Raw genomic sequence first — 25604 nt, forward strand, 5'->3', positions numbered from 1 at the left:
TTTGGGCAGTCAGAAAGAGTAGGGACACCACCAAGACCATGATCCAGAAGCAGGAGTATCACCCAATGCCAAATGTGGAGATTAGCAATGTTAAATCTTCATATTTATAGTGCAATTTAGTCCTGAGTCAACACGAGAATCTTTTTGTGTTGTACAATATTTAAAAATACTTAAGACTTCAACGCTCCTCCCACCACACATACACATACACAAAAATACACATACAGAAAACTGTTAGAACTAATATACAAAATCAACAAGCATACAGGATTAAAAAGTCAATATACAAACTAATTTTATTTCCATATACTAGAAATGAAAATGAAATTAAGAAAAAATTCCATTTATAAAAGCATCAAAAAGGAATGAAACATGCAGGAATAAGTTTAAGAAAAGCAGTGAAAAATGTAATAGACATCATCATCCGAAGTACATGTATGAAGACACGAATTGGGTGTCAACATACTTTACATACAACAAAGAGATATGAAAAATTGTGCTGTATACATGCAATAAGAATTGTAATGCATTCAGCTATCATTTATTAAAAATAAATTTTAAAAAATTTAAAAAAGAAGTGTAAGACTTGAACCCTTAAAACTATAAAATGCTATGAAAAAAATAGGGAAACCTAAATAAGTAGAAAAATGTCCAATGTTCATAAATTGAAAGACTTGTCAAGATGGCAGTACTACCCAAACTATACATATTCAACACAATCCCCACCAAAATTTCTGATAGTTTTTTTTTTTATAGAATTGACAGGTTGGATTTAAAATTCATATGAAAATGCAAAGAACCCAGAGAAGCTAAAACAGTCTAGGAAAAGAAGAACAAATTTGGAGGTCTATGCTTCTTTCTTTTAAAACATACTACAGAGCTACAGTAATCAAGAAAATGAAGTCCTACCTTACATCATATACAAAAATTAACTCAGAACTGAATGTAAGTGCAAAAACTCTAAAACTCTTAGAAGAAAACCTAAAAATGAGTCTTGGTCTTGAACACATCAGTGGTTTCTTAGGACACCAAAAGAAATGCTAATATGACAAAGGACAAAGGAAAATGTAAACAAAGCAAACTTCATCAAAATTAAAACCTTTTGTACATAAAGAAAACCATTAATTAACAAGACAGTCCACAGAAAAGGATAAAATATTTGCAGATCATTTATCTGAAAAAAATATTTTTATCCAGAGTACATAAAGAATTCCTACAACTCATTACTTAAAAGACATATAACCTAATTAAATAATGGGCAAAGGATTAAAGTGGGCATTTCTCCAAAAAAAGATATGCATATGCCAGTAAGTATATGAAAAGATGCTCAACACCATGAGTCATTTGGCCAACACAAATTAAAGCCACAGTGAGATACCACTTTACCCCCCATTAAGATATCTCATACTAGACAAAGCTGCCATAAACCTACACTGGAGAAAAGGTAGCCTCTTCAACAAATGGTGCTGGGAAAACTGGAAATCCATATGTAATAGAATGAAATTTAATCCTTGTCTCTCACCCTGTACAAAAATCCACTCAAAGTGGATCAAATACCTAGGAATTAGACCAGAAACCCTGCACATACTAGAAGAAAATGTAGGCCAAAACTCCAACAGGTCAGCTCAGAAACCGACTTACTTAACAAGACTTCTAAAGTGCAGGAAGTAAAATCAAGAGTCAATAAATGGGATGACATCAAACTGAAAAGCTTCTTCACAGCAGAGGAAATAATCGAGTATGAAGAAAGAGTCTACAGAATGGGAGAAAATCTTTTGCACCTGCACCTCAGATAGGGCATTAATTACCAGGTATACAAACAACTCAAGAAACTTAAAACTAAAAAAAAAAGAAAGAAAGAAACCCACAAATAACCAAATCAATAAATGGACAAAGGAATTGAACAGACCTTTCTCAAAAGAAGAAATATGAGCTGGGCACAGTGGCTCATACCTTAATCCCAACTGGTCAGTAGGCTGAGACAGGAGGATCATGAGTTCAAAGCCAGCTTTAGCAAGTGAGGCTTTCTAAGCAACTTAGCGAGACCCTGTCTCTAAGGAAAATATAAAAAAGGGATGAGGATGTGGCTCAGTGGTTAAGTGCTCCTGGGTTCAATCCCCAGAAGGAGAAGGAGGAAAAAAAAAAAGGAAGGAGAAGAAAAAGAACGAATGGTCAACAAATACATGAAAAAATGTTCAACCTCTCTAGTGGTTGGAGAAATGCAATTCAAAACTATGCTTGGAGATTCCTCATAAAACTAGGAATGGAACCACCTTTTGACCCAGTTATCCACTTCTCAGCATATATTCAAAGGATTTAAAATCAGCATTCTATAGTGACACAGCCACATCAATGTTTATAGCAGCACAATTCACAATAGCTAAACTATGGAGCCAAACTAGATGCCTTTCAATGGATGAATAGATAAATAAATTGTGGTATATATGCATAACAGAATATTATTCAGCCATAAGGAAGAAGGTCTTTATGACTTTTGCTAGTAAATGGATGTGTCTGGAGACTATTATGCTACGTGAAATAAGCCAATCCCCCAAAATCAAAGATTGAATGTTTTCACTGATCTGTAGAAGCCAATCCACAATAACAAGGGTGGGGATAATAGAAATTCAGTAGATTAGACAAAGGGAAATGAAGGGAAGGCAGGAGCGATAGGAATAGGAATATGACATAATTTGTCATTTGATGGACATTTGAATCTGACATAATTTTCCTATGTACATATATGAATACACCACAGTGAATCTCAATATCATATACATCCACAAGACTGGGATCTTAATTAGAATAAGATATACTCCATGTTTGTATAAATATGTCAAAATATCCTCTACACTCATGTATAAAAAAAAGAACAAATAAAAACAAGATGCCTCAAATCTAAAGTAAATATTAATAATTGCTGGGGAGGATGTGGGGACACTGGGACCCTTATACATTGTTGATGGGATTGTAAGATGACACAGTCATTTTGGAAAACAATTTGGAAGTTGTTCAGAATGTTAATTATAGAGTTACCATATATCCCTGTATATTAATCAGGATTCTCCAGAGAAATAGAACCAATAAGTAGGGGTGTGTGTGTGTGTGTGTGTGTGTAAAGGGGGAGAGGGAATAGTTTTTTTGTTTGTTTTTAGTACTGGGGATTGAACTGAAAGGTGTTTAACCACTGAACCACATCCCTAGCCCTTTTTAAATTTTTTGTTTTTGTTTTTATTTTGAGACAGAGTCTCACTAGGTTGCTCAGGGCCTTGCTAACTTGCTCAGGCTGGCCTCAAACTTGTGATCCTCCTGCCTCAGCCTCCTGAGATGCTAGGATTATAAGTGTGCACCCCCATGCCCCGTAGAATAGAATTATTTTAAGGAATTGGTTCCCCTGGTTGTGGAGGATAGCAAGCCCCAAATCTGCAAGATCGGCCAGCAGCCTGTTGGTTCAAGGAAGAATTGATGTAGCAATTTGAGTTCAAAGGTAGTGCTGTCAGAATTCTCTTTCCCTACAAATGTCAGTCTTTTTGCTTTGAGGCCTTCAACTAACTGAATGAGGCCCACCTAGATTCTGCTTTGCTTAAAGACTATTCATGTAAATGTTAACCTCATTTTAAAAATATCTTCACAGCAACATCCAGATACCTTTGGCCTGGCTATCATGGCCTAGCCAAACTCACCAAAAAAATTAACCATCCACCCAGCAATCTCCCAGACATATCCAAGAGAATTAAGAACATATGTTCAAATATGTTCAACTATACATAAATCCTCATAGCAGTATTATTCATTGTGTTCATCAGCTTTACATTACTATGACCAAAATACCTGTCAAGACCAACTTCGAGGAGGAAAAGTTTATCTTGGCTCATGGTTTTAGCAGTTCAGTCCATGGCTGACTGCTTTCATCCTTCTGGTCCCGGGGTGAGACAAAACATCATGGTGGAAGGGCATGGTGGAGGTAAACTGTTGTGCTTATGGCAGCCAGGGAGCAGAGAGAAAGAAGCTACAGGGAAGATGAACCCATCCAGCGCATGCCCCCAGTGACCCACCTCCTCCAGCCACACCCCACCATCTACAGTGACCACCAAGTTAGTGCCTTGGAACTAGGATGAGCTGATCAGGTTATGGTTGTCATAATCTAGTCATTTCACCCCTGAATATTTCTGCCTTAACACAGGAGCTTTTGGAGGACACCTCATATTCAAACCGTAACATTCATAATAGCCAAAAAATGTAGGAACAATCAAATGTCCATCAAATGACAAATGGATGAACAATGTGCTATATGCATACAACGAGTTATTAGTTGGCCATAAGAAGAAATGAAATATCAAAATAGACTACATTGTGGGTGAACCTTAAAAACATCATAAAAAATAAAAGCAAGCCATACCCAAAAGGCTATACGTAAAAATTGCATTTTTATGAAATGTGCAGAATAGGCAAGTCCATCGAGACAGAAAATAGATTAGTGGTTTCCAAAGGTTGGGGGAAGGAAGAAACAAAGAGTAGCTGCCATAGAGATGGGCTTTCTTTTGGGGTTATGGAAATATTCTGATGTTACGTAGTAGTGATGGTTGCCCAACTCTGAATATACCCCTAAAACACTGAATTGTACACTTTAAAGAAGTGTGAATTTTATGGTATATGAATTATATCTTAGGAATCCTGTTAAAAATACTTAACATTCCAAATATAAATGGTCTTGGCTACATTAGCAGCAGGAGTTGCTTCTAAAGGCAGTGTATGCTGAGTCCCACATATGAAGAGTTAGAGGGGCAAGAGATGGACACCACTGCTAACTGGGCATGTGTCCTGTGGATAGGTATTACCACCCTTGTTTTTGCACATTGGGAAACTGAGAATTCCTCGTGGCCAGTCAGCTAGTATGCTGGGGTCAGACCCAAGTCTGTCTGACATCAGGCCGGTTCCCCATCACTTCACCACATTGCTCCTAAAGGGGAGACCCAGGCCCAGGCTGAACAGAGAATGACCAGACCTTCTGCTTAAGTGTGGGCCAGTAGATTATTCTCAAAGGGCAAAGATATGAAAGGCTGAAGGATGTTTTGGGGAAAAGGCAAAGGATTAAATACAAGGGAAAGTTGTTACTTTATGATTTAAAAAAAATAAGGTTTAATTTTTTTTTAATGGTAAAGAATGCCAGAAAAGATTAACAAGGAAAGTGACACGAAAGTGGCGGGGACCACAGGATCCAAGACAGCAAAGGGAAGAGCAGAAAGAAAGAACGTCAGGGCAGGGCCAGCGTGGCATAGACTGGGGTGACCAGCTGACTTGACATAGCTGTGTTGCCAGGGGGGTTGACCAGAAGCCAAGTTGTGGTGTTCCTGAAGCTGAAACCAGAGAAGGCATTTCTCATGTAGAGATCAGTGGCACCAAAGGAGGTCACCCTGAGATGATGCTTCAGGGACCAGGGCCAGTGCAGGGGCCTGGGAGCAGAGTCAACTCTTGTTGAAGTTCTTTTTTATTTTATTTTTATAGTTGTAGATGGGCAGAATGCCTTTATTTTATTTGTTTTATTATTTTTTTTAATATGGTGCTGAGGATTGAACCCAGTGCCTCACGCATGCTAGGCAAGCACTCTACCACTGAGCTACAGCCCCAGCCCCTGTTGAAGTTCTTTTACAGGGAATTTTAATGTGGGGTTCATGGATTCTTAGGGAATCCCTAGATAGACATTGAAGGATTCTCTAACCCTCAAATAGTGTATGGAAATAAATGTTTTGTATGTGTGTACCTTTCTTCTGGGGAGAATATTATCACGGTTTTAAAGCATCTATGAAAGTAAAAAGATTAAAAAATTATTTAGAATGCTAGGCTAATTTTCTGGCTCTGTGATAGATTATGTTAAATGGTCTGGCACTCGTCATTTTTGGAATAAAAATGAATTCTTAGTGAATGATCTCACTGCCTGCAGGGCAGTCTGATTCAGTCCTGGCATTTGATAGAACTTGTTAGGGGATTAGGTAAGACAGGATGTTGGTACATTGGAGGTCATTAAACCAAGAAGGGAAGGAAAAAAATTGTCGTCTTGCTAAATATATTGTGGAGTCAAACTGAATGCTGAATAACTAAGGGACGCTCTCTGTGCTCTGTGCCAACACCTTCAAACCCTGCTTAGAAACAGACCGGAATGATGGAGATAGCTCCCTCTAGACATAGGGCACTGCTACAAACAAATAAATGAAAACAATGTCTGTCTTTCTAAGAAATATTGTTTTAGTTGTCCTTTTATGGAGGAGACATGGAAGGTTGTAATTTCTTGGCTTACATATGATTTTTATAAGTGGTTCAACTAGTCCAGAACTTAGAGAAGCAACAAAGGCTACCTTTACCCCTGGTGACCAACATTCTCACATTTCCAGTTTCAAGACAAAGAGACCAATGAAGACTATGTCACAGAGAATCAATTTGTATGAAAGATTTTATTAGAGGCAACTGCCAAAATTTATTTTCTACCTGCTTTTCCTTCATACTCTTTTTTTGTTTTGTTTCATTTGGCTATCTTCAATATTATTTTGATTTTACTATTTATAAGAGGTTTTAAATAGTAAAATTTACTTTTAAATATTAAAATACTGAAAATTCTTTCTCCCTCCTTCTGATCTTTGCTCAGACTTCTGTCTCTATCAGTAAAAGGAGGTTGGATCTGGTGATCTTCAAAGTCCCTTTCAGCTCTCCTGATCCATGGTTTAAATTCATTATGAAAAAAAAAATCTGGAAAACAGTGGAAAATGCCGCATGGACAAGCATAATCCACAAACTCTCCCTGTGGACACAGCAGCTTCTGCTGCTTCTGACCCTTCCTGTAATCTGCTTCCTATTCTTGCCCTCCTCAGCCTGCCGGGAGTCATCCATGGACTTGGATGTGGGAGAGAGGGCAGAAGGGACAGAGGGGTTTGGCACTCAGGACAGAGAGTGCAGGAGGAGCCTGATGACGATTTCAGGGTCTGCAGCAAGACTGGAGTTGGCCCTGCCAGTGCCATGTGGTTATGGTACATAGGACCCTGGGCCACAGCCCCAGATTCTCTGAAGGTTATGTGACCACAGCAAGATTAAGCACTATGGGTGTGTTACAAGGCACATGGTGGTGTGAACAAAGAAACTAAATCCAGAGGGAGAAGCTGAGTTCATCTTGTGAGGAAGGAGGAGCAGGAAACAGAGGCTTCTCAGAGAAAGGAGAGGCCATGGCAGGCGATGGCAGCTGGGGAGGAAGGCCAAGGGCAAATATGTGCTCAGTCTCCCGACAGGGTTAAATTTGGGAATAGATAAGATGTGGCCAAAGATTTGAAGGCCAGTGAAGGCAGGCAGATCCTTAGGGCAGTGTGTCTTCCTTCTCTTGTCCCCTCTATATGCATCTATCACTTCACCCTGCAGATACTTGGTCTTCATTCATTTAGTGGTGAGCAAGAGAGGCAAGATCCCTGCCACCATAGGTCTCTCATAGGTCTGGGAGAGAGATGGACGAATGAATACTAAATAAACACATAGATTTTGATGACCCTCAAAGGAACCCAACAGAGAGATACATGGCTCTTAGGGAGAAAACAGAGATCATTAACAGAGATGATGTCTCTGAGGAGACACAGTGGGAGAGAAGTAACCAGCCAGGCCAAGAGAGAAGAAAAGAGGGTCTAGGCAAAGAAATAGCAAGGGCAAGGCCAGACAAGGGCTTTGCATGGTCAAAGTCCAAGAAGTGAGAGAGGGTGGTAAAAGAAGGTGAAGAACAATTAGGGGGCATATTTTATTTGAAGATCAATGGAAAAAATTGAGATTTTATAAAGAATAGTGACATAACTTTTTAAATTTTAGGATCACTTTGGTTTCTATGTGGAGCATAAATTATAGTAGGGTATGCAGGAAAAAAGTCAGCATAGCAGCCCTGAGATTGCTGCCCCTCCAAAGGCCTGCTTGCCAACAGGGCACTTGGCTGGCATCTGGAGCCTGGACTTCAGAAGTATCCTTACCATTCTCTAACTCATAGTGGTGCTGTTTTAAAGCATTTGTACCAACCATGTGGTTTATGTTGAACACCTGCTTTCCTTTTGGGATCCTGGAATTCTGGTATGTTTCTGGCAAAAGGTGCCTTAATGACCAGCTATCTGTAAAATCCTTGGACACAGAAACTCTATCGATCTTCCTTCTAACAGCACTGTACACTTATTATAATTTGATGCTAAGGGAGTCAAGGACGACTTGTGTGATTCCACTGAGAGAAGACTCTGGGGAACTTTCTCTTGGTTTCCTTCCCATTCACCTTTTCCCACGGCTGCTTTTACTTTGCATCCTTTTGCTGTAAGAAATCATACCCATGAGTACAACATATGCTGAGTCCTGTGAGACTGCCCAGCAGTGGTCTTAGGGACACCTGCCTGCCAGGAAGAAATTAAAAACAGAAAGACCAGTTACTGTGACAATAGTGGCAGGCCAGGTGAGACATAATGGTTGATGGAGTCAAGATGAAGAGGAGTAGACAGATTTCAGATATCATTTGAAGGTAGAATTGATGATGTTTGCTGAGGGACTAGTAGACTTTCCAGGTGGGGGGAAGGAGGCGATTAAAGACAACTCCTAGGTTTTTGGCTGGCACAGCTGCGTCTCACCTCTGTAAGATGCCTCATGTCTCACTTGTCTTTAAGGTTCTTGGTCCAACTTGTTGTAGCCCTCACTCATGTGACAGTGATCAGCTGTGCGTGGACCCCACCAGCTTCATGCGGGGTTGGCCCAGCAGCACCTTGACTTGTGTGAGACACTGTAGACCTACTTGGCAGCACACCCATGCAACCTGGAAATCAGAGAGCACCTGCCTTTGCAGATGAGGTTGGCAGTCATGTGCAACTCCCCAGAAAAGGCTTGGACTTGGCAAGTTTTTCTGGATAGTAGAGCAGAGCAGAGGTGAAGTTCTCAGAGAGGAGGCGGAGAGCCCTCCACAAATCCAGCCTAGTGATAAAGCTGCTGATGCCATCCCTGTGTTAGAAATTCCCCTTCACTAATGTCGACAAGACACCCCAACACACACACTCATCTACCTCCTTCCCGGAATTTAGTCACTGGCTGTCTGATACCACAGATAATTCCTAAAGTAAGGATGGAAAATATGGTACAGGAGCCCTAAAGCTGCCCCTGCCCCCAATACCACCTCAGAGTGTGCTTCAGGCATTTTCTGTTAAGCTTTGCCAGGGATGGTGGCACTTTTCAGAGATTGGAACCCAGAATGAGATACTTGATATGATGTGTTTTCATTGCCGTGTCCAGAGACCAAGCACAAGTGCCATAGCTTATATTTCACCTTTACAGAACAGTCCAGGCTACTTTTAATAAGAGAGCCTGATAGTGCTATTTAAGAAACTACAATAGGAAAAAATTATACATTGTAATACACTTCATGAAATATAATCCTGTTAGTACTAACTACCCAATCAATTAATTTTTATGTACCTAATTAAATTATTGTAGGACCTGCAGCGTTGTGACATTCCCTTGATATTTTACTGATAGCACATTGGGTCGTGTTTCCTCTCAGGAGAGCAATGCAATCCCTTCAAATTGTAGTGGATGTCACTGTTGTGTAGGAAAGAGAGTTCTCTTTAGAGTCAGACAAGCTTGGATTCAGACGGCATGGTACTGCCTCTCCAGCACTATGACCTTAGGCAAAGCACTATGCCTCTCTGAGCCTAGGCTTTCTCTTCCACCAAATGGGCTAATAGTACTTGTAAAAGTTTCCAGCACAGTTCCTAACAATTAGAAGTTTTCAATAAAGAAAAATTATGGTGATGATGGTTATGCATCATTTAAAAAGCTAGTATTCCATTCACTATGTGCGGAATCTACAAGAACCCCGAAAATATTTCAAGGGAGGTATTTTCAAAACTTGTTTCTTTTTAGCTATTTCTCTTTTCTGAATTATTAATAGCAAGTAGCTCTGACTGTGCCCTCCTTTTATGGTAGAGGTGAAACTCTGAATTCTTTATTTGAGAACATAAATACCTTGAATGTCGAAGTAAATTCTCTAACTATGGTTCTCCAGTTAGAATAACTAGGTCCCAGCACCTGAAATGTGTAAGTGGAAACTTTCAGAGGTTTTTTTTTTCTTTTTTATCTTAAATAATTGTCTCCATCCTGTCTTAAATGTCCTCATCTTTCCCCCTTCTTTCTCTATTGCAACAAAAAAGTACATTTCCTTTTATCGCCTTCCCATGCCAGTAGAGCAAAACAAAACCCACAAGATCTATGATTCAGAGGTCATCTTCTTTATTCAAATGACTGTCTAAATAATTTGAAAGGTATATTTTAAAAATCCATCTCTGTAGTTTCCTAAAAAAATTAACATCAGTTTACCCCTTTCCTTTTAAAACCATTCTGGCCATAAGATGGTGTGTGACTACTCCATTTAGTCTTTCTAAATGTGAATAAAGACTCCATGGCTGTTCAGAGGTAGCATTTCTGTCAGCAAACCTGTTGTTAAAATTTTGATAATACTTTTATACAACTTGTGACCAGCAAAATATTTGAGATTTCACCTTTTCTGGAAGATAATAGTCTCTAAATGCTTTTGGAACTAAGTTCTGAACTCTCGTTTTGTTTTCTGACCACTATAACTTATCTTTCTACTCAATCCAGAGGGGAAGAGTGAAGGAATGTGTGTGTGTGTGTGTGTGTGTGTGTACATATGGAGGAGTCATTTGTGAACCCCCAAAATCATAGTCTGACTGTAGGCAGATGTGGCATTTGAAGCTAGAAAATCAGATTAGCTTACTGGAGTCATCCACGTACCATTGCATTTGGGACATTGGGCAATATCAGGTTTTTTTCCTTAGTGAATCTTTTACCTCAAGTGATGATATTCATACATTGGAGAGAATTAGTTTAACAACTTTGTATCTAAAAGCATAATGTCACTGTCCTTGAAGTTAGACAAATGTGAATTAAGGTTCAAACAAAAACATAAATCAGTATTCTGCATATTTTGTTTTTTGTGTTCTTCACATCACTCTGAAATCCAGTAAGGTAGAAAGAAGTGATTAGGGTAGAAGAGACATGGGGAGCAATATTGGAAATCAGAAGGGCATCAAACCACTTTTGTATTTCTTAGAAATTATATTACTAGTATTAGATTCATGGTGTAGATAGAAATACCTCCACCTGTAGTTTCCTGGGGAAAAGCAAATAGGACTGTGCTCATCAGATCCTATTAAAGCCACTAAGAAAATCTTAGCTAAGAGTTGAGTGGTAGGGATAAAGAGAGCAATCAGCCTTATTTGTACAAGAAGTACTTTCTAGAAAACCTGATCATTTCACAACTAATTGGTATAAATGTTCCCTTGCCCACTGTTTGCAGCTGGAGACCCTCTTGTACTTTTTTAGGACTGCTGTTGTAATTAAATGCCATTTGCTTTTCCTTAGCTTAAGAATGCAGTTCCCACTGATTTTTTGCTGTTAAGTAAATTCAAGATTATACAAGAGGGAATTACATACAGATAATTTCCCATATCTGGGATAGGCACTTTACTTGAAAGTGAATGAATAGTAACCATTCAGATTATCTCTTTTAAAACTTTCCCCTGGCTTCTCTAACAGTAAATATGAAGAAATGAAAAAGCAGTGCTTTCATGCTTAGTGTAGCATTACCATATGTTCTCACCCACCTTTTCCTAAGAGCAGTCTGGTGAGCCACTTCAAGAGTTTGTGAGGTCTTTGGAAATCAATCTAGCTTAAAATGCCATTAGGGCAGGAAGTGTCCATGGCTCTCGTACTCACCATTGTTTTGAGACATCTAGACAGTGCACAGAGCCTGGGAGAGGCCAGTAAGTCCTAGTGGAATGAATATGTCAGGTGTTGTCCTGTGGGCTTCTGGGTTCTGACATACCTCCAAGAAAGCTAAGATAGGAGGCAATCTATTTAGCTGTATTGTCCACTAACCACATGTGGCTTCTTAAGTTTAAATTACTTAAAATGGATTAAAGTTAAAATTCAGTTCCTATTCACACAAGATAAATTTCAAGTACTCAACAGCCACATGAGGGTGGTGGCTACCATAATGGAAAAGTACGAAGGTTGAGTGTTTCCATCAGCACAGAAAGTGGTATTAGACAGCACCATTAGAGTATTAATAGTGGCCTAAGTTAATGGCCTCAGTTTTTAAAAGTGAAGTTCCCATGTGACTGTAAAGTACACTCAATACAAAGAGCCCTTTTATGCCTCTTGCCCCTAGAACTCAACCTACGAAAGATAGGTAGCCCACCGAGGTGGCTGTCTCTTTGAGACCGATAGCCAGATAACATTGATATTGTTGACAAGACTGTCGTTCAGTTGATACAAATTTGTTTAGCTACACTAGTTGTTAAAATAGTAAAATATCTGTATGAGTTAATAAAGACCTGCTGTTTTAAGCTCCTCCACTACGTTCTTCTTATGCCCCAGCAGTATTAGCCATTTCTCTAGGATTCTCCAAACCTCTCTTCAGTCCACCAAATGAGTAAGTTAATGTCTGTCCCATGCCCCAGGGGTAGGAGACTACTCAAGGCTGCTTTCCCAGCACGACAGGCCTTGAACTGGTGGGCACTGCCTTTAGCCTCATGTCTTTAGGAGGCACCTTTAGGAGGCACCACTTCCTCAGGGTCTTTCCAGAGACTCCCCTCCCCTATCACTGCTATGGTCTAGATTCACATCACAGAACCATTGGCCTCAAGAAGACCTTATAACCATTCTCATCCAGCCTCCTTATTTTACCCAATAAATCCAGTCCCTGAGAGTCACTCATCTAGTTTGTGGCTGATGCAGACATAAAACTCCTAATGTGAAACTTTTTTATTTGTTTGGTTTTGCAACATCTTTCTGTCCATTTCCTTAACTGTGAAATGGGGATTAATAGCTTGATTTCTTTATACCTCACAAAATTGTTAGTAAAAAGAAAAATGATGCCCAGAATTCCGTGTGTGTCAACACTCTTGTACACATTCTCATTTAATCCTCACAAGAACCTGTGGGAGGTGTTAGGCTCCGAGGCAGTGAGTCACCTGCCCAACGTAACAGAAAAAAGCTAGTGTGAGCAGAAAGCTGTACATCTCTCGTGGCTTGGAAAGCTGCACACTCTTTTTACGTAAGATAACATAACCATGTGGCATCACTAGTGTTTAGCCTGTGGCATTCAAGATTTAGTGACACTGAAGGTAGTAACTTTATTCCAGTGATGCACTTTATTTATTTATTTATTTTTCTTTGATAATGTGCCAATTGCACAGACTTTGGTTCAGCATTGAAACAGAAGTGGGCTGCTTTGAAGTATATTTTTAAAATGAGAGTATCCAAATTTGTAATTAGCTTTACAAATACTGATTATACAGTTGGAGGATCTAAAGAGCTTCAGGAAAGCATTTGTGTTATTAGTGGTGATTTTTTTTTTTTTTGGATTTTCCCCCACCCAAGCAATTAAAAAAATAAAGTAGGCTCTTTGAGGAGTCATTTCCTCTATTACCACCTTATTTTTCACATCTTAGAGTCCTCATGTGCTTAGAAAATTAACCATACATCTGATTGTGGCAAAGAAAAATCATTTATAAGTCATTTTACCTACTTTGATACCCAATTTTCAGGAGAATACTTCTTAAATTATAAATGGAGAAGCCACAGTGAAGGAAATGGTCCACTTCTCAATACAGCTTTGGTCTTTGGATCATTTTAACAGAAACAATTCCTACTTTTAAGTGAGACTATTGGGAAAGATAAATTTAATTCACTTCCAGAGTAAAGTTGAAACATTTTGAACCCCTTCCCCTTACACCTTAGCCATTTTATAGTATGTGGTGCAGAAATTGAGTTTATAGATAAGGGAAAGAGTGAGGTTATTTCATTCCATATAACAAAAAAAATGTTTTAATTTTCTCTTATTAGCATATGAAAATTGTGGCATTCTCTACACCAAATATTCTGTAAGTTCACATATATATAAAGGGGGAAAGAAAGAAAGCTTATTAGAAAAATCTATAAATGGAAAGGGACTTGAGGCTGAAAGCCCTGCTGTTGCAATCCTAATTTGTGTTCACTGTTGGGAAGAATACATTCGTGTATATGCATGTTAAAATATGTATCATGGATATGCCCCCATGTCTCTCCATGGACACCTGTTTTGTATTGTGTAAGAGTCTCCCATCTTTCTATTATGCACTTCATGCCAATACAGGACCTTCAGTGAGTTTACTTTTATCTCCAATTTTCTTGGACTTTGCACCATTTTTCTGCTTTGTGTAGGAGCTATAGATGGTGTTAGCAAAAGAGTGGGAAAGTATCATTCATGATTTACAGTCAGACGTGGCGTCATGGTAATAAAACACTAGGCTCCAATAGATCATTGAAATAACAAAGCTCACATTCCTTCAAACATATGAGGGCATAAGAAGGCCTGATGAGTGGGCACATACTTTCAAAACTCGCCAGCCGCTTATTCTTATCCCAGTGCACCCAACATTAAATGAGTTAACCTGTGCAAGACAAATGGCACCAGAGATGGCATATTGAAACACATGTGAAGGTGAGCCATCATTATTAGTGTGTGTAATTGATTTTGTCTTCACATCTCCTTCTGTTTCTGAGGCCATGCTAAGGAACAGCATAATGTCTAAAAAGAAGAAAACATGAAAAGAAAGGAAGCCAAAGCCCTCAGGATTGCAGAAGCTGAATCTTCAGCCCACAATCAGTGGTTTCCTTCTCATTGGTAACATGTGAATTATGTCTATACTCCCACACCCCTTCCATGTTAAGTTGTATAGGCAAGTCATGACTTTCCCATTGTGCACCTCTGACTCAGTGGGGCCTAATGAGGTCCACTCAGTGGTGAACTTACATTAACCCCATTTCAAATGACATACGACAAAACAGCAAGATGCTCTTTATCGTCTGTCTGAGAAAAAATAAAATAAAATATCCTAAGTTTGATCATCACTGATTAGAACTTTTGTAAAGATGTGTGGGGTGCAACTGGATCTTTCTGTGTCCATAATAAAGTGGGGAATTAGCAAATTCATCAGGCACTCATGCTTCTGGGAAGAGTGTAAATTCATGTGGCCTCTCTAGAAGGTCATTAGGACCCTTAAAGTTCAAGCCACTTGACTCGGTAATTCTTTCTCTAGGAAGCCACCTAAGAAAATGTCCAGAAGTTTAGACAAATCTGATAGTCAGATATATCCCTCAAAGTGAAATTGGTAATAACACAAAACCTGTAATTCTAAAACTGAAAGAAATAGTCAAATAAAATGCATTTCTGTAGAGTATAAAATCACATAAATATTAGAAAGCATGTTTGCAAGTGATTTTTAATAACTTAGGAAAATATTTGCATTCATATAACTTACATTTTATTTCATAATTAAACTTAAAAAGTTGAAACAAAGCTCTTGAATATGTTTGTGTATCTGAAAAGAATACTGATCCACAATCCCTTGTCTGCTCTATAAAACAATTGCCAAGCAACTATGCAATGAAGGAGCATATCTTCTATCTTCTAAGAACTTGTCCCCAGTTCTAAAGCCAAAAACTTTGGGGGGTTGTTTGGTCACATTATGTTATTTGTAATTGTTTTGGTAGAAAAACCTGAGCTGAACTAATGTAAGGCACTATTTTATCCCACTTACTAAAAGTAAGCCTCTATTTTTGTACAGAATTATTCAATGTGTTTATTAAGGGTGCTACTCCAGAATCCCTTGGGGTAATATGTAATGAGTTGTAGTTGCATCACAATACTCTCTAAAATCTAAAAGAAATAATCTAAATTCTGAACTGTGTCCACCCCCAGGAGTTACGGGTTAAGGACCCACACAACAAAATATCACTAGTGATTTCACTGGTGCCAACGTTGCCATTACTCTTTAATTTTTTATTTTATACCTTCCATATTTTCCACAAATTCTACAATAAGCACATATTAATTCATCATCAGAAAAATAAATATTGCTAATTTTAAAATAAACACATTTAAGGTATCAAAGAAACAAAATGTCAGACTTTACAAGTCAATTATTTGATGAATATGGAAAGCAGTATGGAGATTCCTTGGAAATCTGGGAATGGAACCACCATTTGACCCAGCTACCCCTCTCCTCGGTCTATACCCAAAGGACTTAAAAACAGCATACAACTGGGACACAGCCACATCAATGTTTATAGCAGCACAATTCACAATAGCTAAACTGTGGAGCCAACCTAGATGCCCTTCAGTGAATGACTGGAGAAAAAAAAATGTGGCATATATACACAATGGAATTTTACTCATCAATAAGAGAGAATAAAATCATGGCATTTGCAGGTAAATGGATGGCATTGGAGAAGATGATGCTAAGTGAAGTTAGCCAATCCCAAAAAACCAAATGGCGAATGTTTTCTCTGATATAAAGAGGCTGACTCATAGTGGGATAGAGAAGGGGAGCATGGGAGGTATAGATGAATTCTAGATAGGGCAGAGGGGTGGGAGGGGAAGGGAGGGGGCAGGGGGTTAGTAAGGATGGTGGAATGTGATAGACATCATTATCCAAAGTACATGTATGAAGACACGAATTGGTGTCAACATACTTTATATAAAACCAGAGATATTAAAAATTGTGCTGTGTATGTGTAATAAGAATTATAAAGCATTTCACTGTCATTTATTTTTAAATAAATAAATGTCATAGGGCTTCTACCTTGGTGGAGCCCTGGCATTTTGGGGGCTCATTTGTCATATTCTATTATGTGACTTGGTCAAGAGACACAGCCAGAGAGACAGGAAGTTAGTAGAGAGGTTGTAAAGAGCAGGTGTGAGATAGCAGGAGCAAGGCAGGGATTGTTCACTTTCAAAGTTTATTAATGGACAACTCTTCTCCACTAGGTGGACACTCACTGACCTATCACAAGGTTGCCCTGCAAAACTTTGGGGTCCATGTCTGAATGGATTGCTGTAGCCTTCTCATCTCTCCCTTCGCCCAGTTCCCTGCATCCTAAGACTCGAAGCCAGGACAGGACCTGGAAAAATTATATGTAAGTTTTGACTGAGGTTTCTTTTCCTTAACCAAACAATATAAAAGTTTTCTTAGGTAATAGTAACAAATAGCTTAAGCAAATATGCATTACCTTTGTTTTAACGAAGTATCATGAGAGTTATAATTGAGGAAAGGAGCAGGGGTTGGAATCTCCATGTTAGCGGTTCCTTAACTCAGTGGTTTTTAAACTTTAAGCTTGCATCAGAATTACCTAGAGGGCTTGTTAAATTACAGATTGCTGGGCCTCACGCCCAGAATTTCTGATTCAGTAAATCTGAATTCTACTGAATTCAAGGTCAATGCCAGAAATTTGCTTTCCAACAGTTTTCCAAGTGATGCTAGTGTAGCCAGGTCACGGACTCCACTTTGAGAATCACTACCTTAACTCAAATGTGACTGGAAAGATGAATGATAGATATAAAACTGTGACTTTAGTATTAAAAACTATTAAATTATTATATGAAAACTTTACTTAATGCATTGACACATCTCAACAAATCATTTTAGGGTCTACTCAGGACCTTCACACTTGAAAATCCAGCCACATAGTTGCCATTACTCCCTGCCAGCCTTCCTCCTACTGGTCTCAGTCATTCTTTGCCCTTGGTTTTCAAATGATGTGACTAATGGTGCTCTTATTAGTCTAAAACAATGACTGCAGTCCTTTAGCAGGTGTGCTCATCATGCTTTTAGATACACTCAAAAAGAGAAATCTTTTTTCCCCTGGGTTGGGAATGTATTGTCACCTTTCAAACTAAATCATCATTGTATTATTCCTCTTTCGTACATTGAAGTCTGACTTGATTTCCAGAACACATTCGAGGGAGACAACATCTCCAATAAATACCCCAAGTCAGCAAGTTCAGGTTTCTGTGGGGTCTAAGTTCCCAGGACTGACATGTTTTGAGGATTGGCTTGTATGTTAGCTATCAAACAGGTCAATCACCTGTATTCCAAGGATAAGAATTATTTATCCCATTATAATAGAAAGAAGTAGGAGAGTTTGGCTAAATAAATGCACACTGGATATATATGAATATATACACACAACTATACACATGTGAATGGATATGCATTTTACATATTTCTGAGCTCTCATTTTAGGAATTGTGTTTCTTCCTTCCTTTCTTTCTTTCTTTTCTTTTTCTTTCTTTTTTTTTTTTTTTTTTTTTTTTTGTGTGTGTGTGTGTATGTGTGTGGTGCTGGGGATTAAATTCAGGGCCTCACACATGCTTTGCAAGCACTGTATCACTGAGCTATATCTCCAGCTCCCATTTTAGAAATTTTAAACATTTTTTCTTTTCCTTCATTGAATCAATATGAATGTAAAAATAGTATGACTGATGCTGTCCAGGAAAACATTCAAGAAATTGCTGGGCATTTTAAATCTGTGGATGAAGCACTGTGATTTATAACATTTTTCTTGGATATGGTAAATGTTATCATTAAAAGCAGTACTCAGGATTTACAGTTCTTTTATTATAATGCTCTAGAATGGAGAATAATAACTGTTTATAAAGCAATTGCCAAGCAACTATGTAATGAAAGAGCATATCTATCTTCTAAACATTAATGGAGCCCCAAATCCCAGAAATAGGTCAGGAAGAGAAGACAAAAAGTGATAGGTGGTGGAATATTCTAGAGTGGAATTAACCCAGAGCTGTCTTCTGGGGTGGCCCAAAGGATGAATGGGTTGGTATAAGGGATGACAGAGTTGAGAGTGATAGAGTTAGTTACTGTATCCTTACAAACTTTACCATCTCAAGAGGGGTGGAAGGGAAAGGGAGGGAGAAGGGGAATTGCATCGATGGTGGAAGGAGACCCTTATCATTATACAAAATACATGTATGAAGATGTGAATTTGGTGTCAACATATCTTATATACAAAGATACGATAAATTGTGGTATAAAGGTGTAATAAGAACTGTAATGCAAATAATAATAATAGAGCTCATGTAAAAAATAAATAAATAAAAATTTTTAAAAAAAACTTTACCATCTCTATCAAGTGCTAGTTATTTCATATAGCATTTGGAAGGAAAGTTGTCAGTTTATGAAGCATCTTCACCATGAAGTGAAAGAAGGACTTGGATCAAATGTCCCTTGTGTTCCTCCTGCTTTGCCATTCTGTGAACCTCCCTGTTTACACATCATGCTTTCCTGTAGGGTGACCTGTGCTCTGGAGGGAAGAAGGCCTCTGTGATTCCTCAAGTGAATCTGGGTTTTGGTTTCCAGCCTGGATCACCCCCTCCATGCTTGGGCAGGGCACTTGGCCTCCAAGGACCTGGAGTGTCTCTGTAAAACTCAATACTGTGAACCTAAAACTGCTCTTAAAATATATTAATTTTAAAAAGATGAATATCAGACAGTATGGCAAACCCTCAAAATACTGAACAGAATTACCATATGATCCAGTAATTTCACTTCTGGGTACACACTCAAAAGTGAACATAGGAATTTGAATGTATAACTTACACACTCAAGTTCATAGCAGCATTATACACTATAGCCAAAAGCTGGGAGCAGCTCAGATGTCCATCAACAGATAAATGGATAAATAAAAATTATTCAGCCTTAAAAATATGTGAAATTCTGATAATGTTACCATACAGATGAACCTTGAAAATACTAAATAAGGCAGATGCAAAAAGGACCATTACATGGTCCCATTTATATGAGGCATCTAGAGTTGCCAAATTCAGAAGCAGAAAGTTGAATTGTGGGTGTTGGAGACAGAGGAATGGGTAATTGTTGCTTAATGAATATAAAGTTTGAATTTGGGAAGATGAAAATGTTCTGGAGATGGATGGTTGCACTAAAATGTGAATGTACTTAATGTCACAAAACTGTATATTTTTAAATGATTAAAATGAAAATTTTTTGTTACTTACGTTTTACCACATTTTTTTTTTTAAACCCAAATACCATGGCTCACCTTCACTCAAGAATGCTGGGCAGAATCACTAATTCGTTCTTGGTGGTGACTTTGTAGTTTGTGAGGGGGGAATAAAAACAGACCATGACACCACTCACCCCTCTTTTCCTGCTACCTTTTGGGCAATTTCCAAAGATGGAAGAGGTAAGGATCTGCTGAGCAGGATACCTCAGTCTTAGGAATGGGTTTCCCATTGGAGTAAAGATACACCTGTGGGAAACCATCAAGGAAATTTGCCATTAACATCCGTAGTCTCTACCAAAATGCCATTTACACCCAGAGGAAATCTGTCACCTATGCTCCCTGTCACAGGGCTGCTCCTGTTCTTCCAGAATGTGTTCATAAACTGATTCAATCCCAGAGCACGGTGCCAACAGTGCCACAGAGCTGTGTGCTCAACTGTGGCTTATGACAGGCCTTGTTCTCTGGAGGAGGACACATAGGGAGAAACCAGTGAATGAGGACTTGCCACAAGAGTCCCACATAGTAGAAAAGGAAGGCTTTGAGAGGAAATTAATAGTGTTGGGCTCCCCACTATGGGGCTTCTGATTTTTATGATGCCTCTTTACAATGTCCAAATGAAGTATAATTTATGCATCATCAGCAGCTCTCTACACTATTGAGAACAGGCAGCATTGGATCCATAAGCCACAGAGCAGGTCAGTGGGTGGCCTGCACCCCTGGGGCCAACATGAAGGCTGAAACCCACCAGAATAGTCCATTGTACCCTACTTTTCTTGGATTTTGCTTTAAATTCAATGTTTCTAGAAAGCTGACCTTGAAAAACATCCAATAGGTTCTCATCAGGCCTAGTAGCCATATTTTCTTCAGATCTCCTTCACTACTGTCAGGCTATGTCCTTGGGGCTGACCAGGAGTAGGATTCATGAGGCATAGTACATAAGGATCCATGGTGTCAAAAAACTGAGAAATTGTTATCCTAAATTATCCCACCTTCTCCTTAAAGTATCAAGATTGTGTGTGGTAGGTATACACTCATACATGTGTATGTTTGGCTTAAGGAATTTGTATAATCAAAACAGAGGTGAAATGATGTCATCGAAGTTAAAAGACATATATATATAATGTATTTATGTATGTATGTATATATAGTCAGTCCCCTCATTCTCATGCCATACTTTCCAAATCTGCTGCTTTAATTAGGTAGTAGAGACTAGGACAGAGCAATGGAAGTTTCTGACTCACTTGCTATGATATCAAAAAGAAAATGGAATTAAAGGTTTTTGTAGAAAAGAAAACTCAGATCAGCAAGTCTAAGGGAGACAAAAATAAGGGCTTATTCATCTCTAACGTCCACACGGATCTACCAACATCCTATGCTTGAGTTGAAATGACATGGATATAGAATCCAATCAAAATAAATGTAGTCCCATGAGTTCAAAGACCATAATTTGAGGATGAACACACTGATACACACTCAGACAAATGATACAAGATAAAGAAAGCCAGCAACGACAGACCCTTGGGGACCCTTCCTGTGGACCCTCGTGTTTCCGAGGAATCAGATGAGCCTAGTTTCAGATGCCAAATTCATGTTTACTGATGGCTTAGCTACCTGGAATCTGACTAACCAGAACCTGAATTAACTAACCTTCATATTCACCCACACCCACCCAGCCCTTCCCACACACCCCACCCTACCACACACACCCCACTTCCCTTTTTCAGAGACAAAACTCAGAAAACAAGATCGCTTTGGTTTTCAGTGAAGGGGGAAACATACCCTGGAGGATATTTGTCGCTGATCACAGTGACATGCTGAATCATTGAGAATGTTCAAATGTTTCAAAATTAGGAAAAGAAACTGCTTTGGAAAGCTCTTTAACAATAAGCATTTTCTAGTTACGGATTAACCAGAAAATCAAAACAAAAATCATCTTCTTGTCCTCAAATAGTCTACTTAACTGAAATTTTATTATACCTACTGTTGTGCCTCAATAATAGTCTAAAAATGTTGACCAAGAAAAATGTAACATTACTTTTTATTCTTCTTGAGAAACTATGCACTTTTTGCCTTTTACCACTTTCCAGTGCTGTTCTTGTGTAGGAAATATCTAGACGTTGTGATATCATTAGTTTTAAGAGTAACATAAAATAATTTTATGAACCTATATGTTTAGCTTCTATAGTCATTGAGGAACTGTTGGCAAAATTTTAAAGTCAATTCTGTTTTGTTTTGTTCTGAAGAACCTATGATATCGCTGTTTGTAACAAATTCAGTTTCACAACTGTGTTCTTCAAACAGCATCATCAAATTTATTTTTCAGGGTTGGGGTTGTGGCTCAGTGGTAGAGTGCTCACCTAGCACACATGAGGCACTGGGTTCGATCCTCAGTTTTTAAAACTATATTTTAAAAATATAGTTTTCACTCTTTGCATACATCATAAATGTACAGAGATACTACCAGCATGATAAGATATGTTCATATATAAATTGAAATTTTCAGATGATATTTATTATAAGTCTTTAAAGAAACTGAGCTCTATTGTATTATAAAGCTGCCTACGAAGTGATACCAGTTGTACATACATGATTTTATCAGTTTGTTCTAATAGTTTTCAACCTGTTGACTTTTTAAGAAATGATTTGTGTGCTCTGTTTTGTAAGCATCTGTCACTAATGAAATGATATCTCTCTCTGAACCCTTATTTAACCCAGGGGATCATAGCATATCCTTCAAGGATACCCATTAGACGGGTCTTTGAGAGGCACTAGCTCCTATAGCTCTGTTGTAGCTAGAAAGTATGGAGAACCAATTTCATGATGAGGAAACACATTTCAGCTCTTCCACCCCAGAACAGAATTTGCAAAGCTTTGCAAAATAGCAGAACTTTTGGAGTTGTAGTAGTGCTTAGTTAGAAACTAGAATCTTTTGTCTCTGGCTGATTTTTCCCGTATTCCATGCTGTATTTGTCACTAGGCTGAATTTTTATACTGGGTCCTATGTGTTAAGTATTCTTAATTTCCAGAAAAAAACAGAATCGCCAGGCATAGTGGCAAACACCTGTAATCCCAGCAGCTCAGGAGGTGGAGACAGGGCTGGGGATATAGCTCACGGTTGGTAGAGTGCTTGCCTCAGGAGGTGGAGACAGAAGGATTGTGAGTTCAAAGCCATCCTCAGCAACTTAGCAAGGTGCTAAGCAACTCAGTGAGACCCTGTCTCTAAATAAAATGCAAAAATAGGGCTGGGAATGTAGCTTAGTGGTTGAGTACCCCTGAGTTCCCAGTACCTCCCCCCAACCCCCAAAAAAGAGCCAGAATCAGAGAAGAGTTGGCTCCTTTTATCAAAACAGAAGTAGCTTTATTTTCCTTATTATAAAAGTAGTAGATCCTTGGGTCACTTAATGGCAGAGAAATGTCTTGAGAAGTGTGTTGTTAGCCAAGTTTGTCATTCTGTGAACATTATAGAATGTACTTACACAAACAGCTGTAATACACTATTTAATATAACCTTATGGGATCTCCATGACTATCATTGACCAAAACATCATTAGGTGGCATTTAACCACATATATTTATTCTACACAATTTGTAAAATAACAGAAAAGAAGAAAAATAATTTACATATTATTATCCTGGCTATCCAAAAATAATTTTCATATGACCTATTAACTGATATTTTATGTATTCTTCACACTTTTTCAACTAACTAATTAGAAATTTATAAACAGTACTCTGCACTGATTGCATCCAACAAGTTGGTGGCACTTAGGAATGATGATGTTACATGTCACTTTACAGGACAATCTCCTTGTTACTTATTTTTTCCCCTTTTAATTATATTTATCAACTCTCATAAGAACAGATAACTATGTGGACTCACCAAAATCTTTATCTGGTGGAAGTTTCTATCAGCCCGTATTTTCATTTCAACATGTTGCTAATCAAAGATACTGAATGGCACTGCAAGATCTTTGTGGATTTCTGTAATCATAAAAGGAAGATTCACTTATATACAGGTATTAGGCCAACTGATTGTGTTCCAGTTATTTAAAAATTAGTAATCAATTTACTGTAAGCCAATTTGGCATAAACAAGAAAGACTGATTTAGACAGATCCCATTTCCTATCATCCGCAATCCAAATAATATCAATTCCAATAAAAATTCTAATTTTATAATTGATGGTAACAGAATTTCATTCAAATACCTTGAACTGTGAACCAGAGTGTTTTCTTTCTTTCTTTTTTTTAATATTTATTTTTTAGTTGGACACAATATCTTTATTTATTTATTTTTATGTGGTGCTGAGGATCGAACCCAAGGCCTTGCATGTGCTAGGCAAGCACTCTACCGCTGAGCCACGACCCCAGCCCCCACCCCCACCCACCCACCCACCCCACCCCCCCCCACCCGGAGTGTTTTCTTTCAACTTTGCATCCTTATGTCTCTTCTAAAAGCTTCTCTTCAGATGGCTCTGGTGAGATGTCAGGCTCTGAGGGTCCTGCTGGGATCCCTTTACTTTCCTTTAGAGAGTGCTGGGACTTAGGGTTGAAAAGAGTCCTAACCCTTAGCCAAGATTAGGAAGGCCTTTCATAAAACTGGATTTTTAAAGGATTCATCTGAGAAGTGTGATCCACAAACCTTATGTTTGTCTGTGACCAGAAAGTATTCAGTAAGCAACTGCTAGAAGAGATTTATTTGTTTAAAAAAATGGCCTGTGTTTGTCTCTGGTTCCTCTAGGTCTCATCATCCCCTATGTTAGATAGTAAGTTCCTTGAAAGCAGAAATTTCTTTCTGTATTCCTTCAGATCTTTGGTGTCCTGGCATTTAGCAGGGACTCAGTGTAGACAGACTTGAGTTAATATTTCTGTGGCTCATTCAGATGACTGAATGTGTACAGTTCAGGTAACTCCATTTTACCTTCTTCCCACAGCCCTTGAAGAGTGCTTTGATAAATATCTACAGTAGTGCTTGATGCCTGATTGGGTACTGGTATGGGAAGTGGTATACAGCACTTTGATGCTCCCCTGGAGAAGGAGACACCCATGTGGATGATGAGAATTGGGCTCTTTGTCTTCGGTTTCCTTTTGAGCGCCTTGCTTCACTGAGTCACAGTGCTGGCAGTTCAGTGATGGGCATGCCATTGAAGCCAGAGACTGCCCCTCAGACTATTTATGACATTGTATTGAAATTTCCCATTACATTAACAATCATATAATTTCAAGAACATGCTAAAAGTTAGTTGGCTTTGTAGTTGACATTGAGATTAACTTTCTCTAACCTAAACCAGTGAAAACTAAAATGCTCCTCACCACATAAAAGTTTTGCTTTCGCTGTGTTCAGACCCCTCCCACCTTGTCACAGCACAGTCATTTGGTGTCTGATTTGGGGGCGGTGTGGTTGTTTCTCAGTGGTGTATGACCCACTTTTTCATAATACTTAATTGCCTGTGTTTTTACAACACAAGTCATAAGTTCTGACAATAGTGGACTAAAACCCAAAAAAGATTTTTTCTGAAACATCGCATCAGCGCTGCTCAAATACTGTGCACTGTGGAAAGAAGCTCTCTGCTCTGTAGGGCGTGTGTTGACTACCAAGGGATGGCAGGACCTTTCCTCTAGTCTCTGGATAATGAGCAAGCACACAGGTAAAGATGCCTTTCTCAGAGTTGACTCC

The 25604-nt window shown here is 38.6% G+C and overlaps 1 protein-coding gene across 10 annotated transcripts in view; it reads left to right on the plus strand.

Annotated features, from left to right (window-relative positions):
* Bach2 (BTB domain and CNC homolog 2) overlaps window positions 1–25604 on the plus strand; it is a 337701-nt gene that overhangs the window by 170948 nt on the left and 141149 nt on the right. For 4 of the 10 annotated variants that reach the window (XM_046431287.2, XM_058575647.1, XM_046431303.2 and 1 more), the window contains exon 3: window positions 16880–17028. The exons of 5 other annotated variants lie outside the window; for them this stretch is intronic. The gene's annotated coding sequence lies outside the window, so the exon portion shown is untranslated. Of the gene's footprint in view, window positions 1–16879; window positions 17029–24372; window positions 25576–25604 lie in introns of those variants that run through there. One more of the 10 variants, XM_046431313.2, reaches the window with a different exon arrangement.

This window comes from Marmota monax, unplaced genomic scaffold (assembly GCF_021218885.2).
Source record: "Marmota monax isolate L192 unplaced genomic scaffold, Marmota_monax_Labrador192_F-V1.1 WCK01_AAM20220418_F8-fsc00013, whole genome shotgun sequence".
NCBI classification, from domain to species: Eukaryota; Metazoa; Chordata; class Mammalia; order Rodentia; family Sciuridae; genus Marmota; species Marmota monax.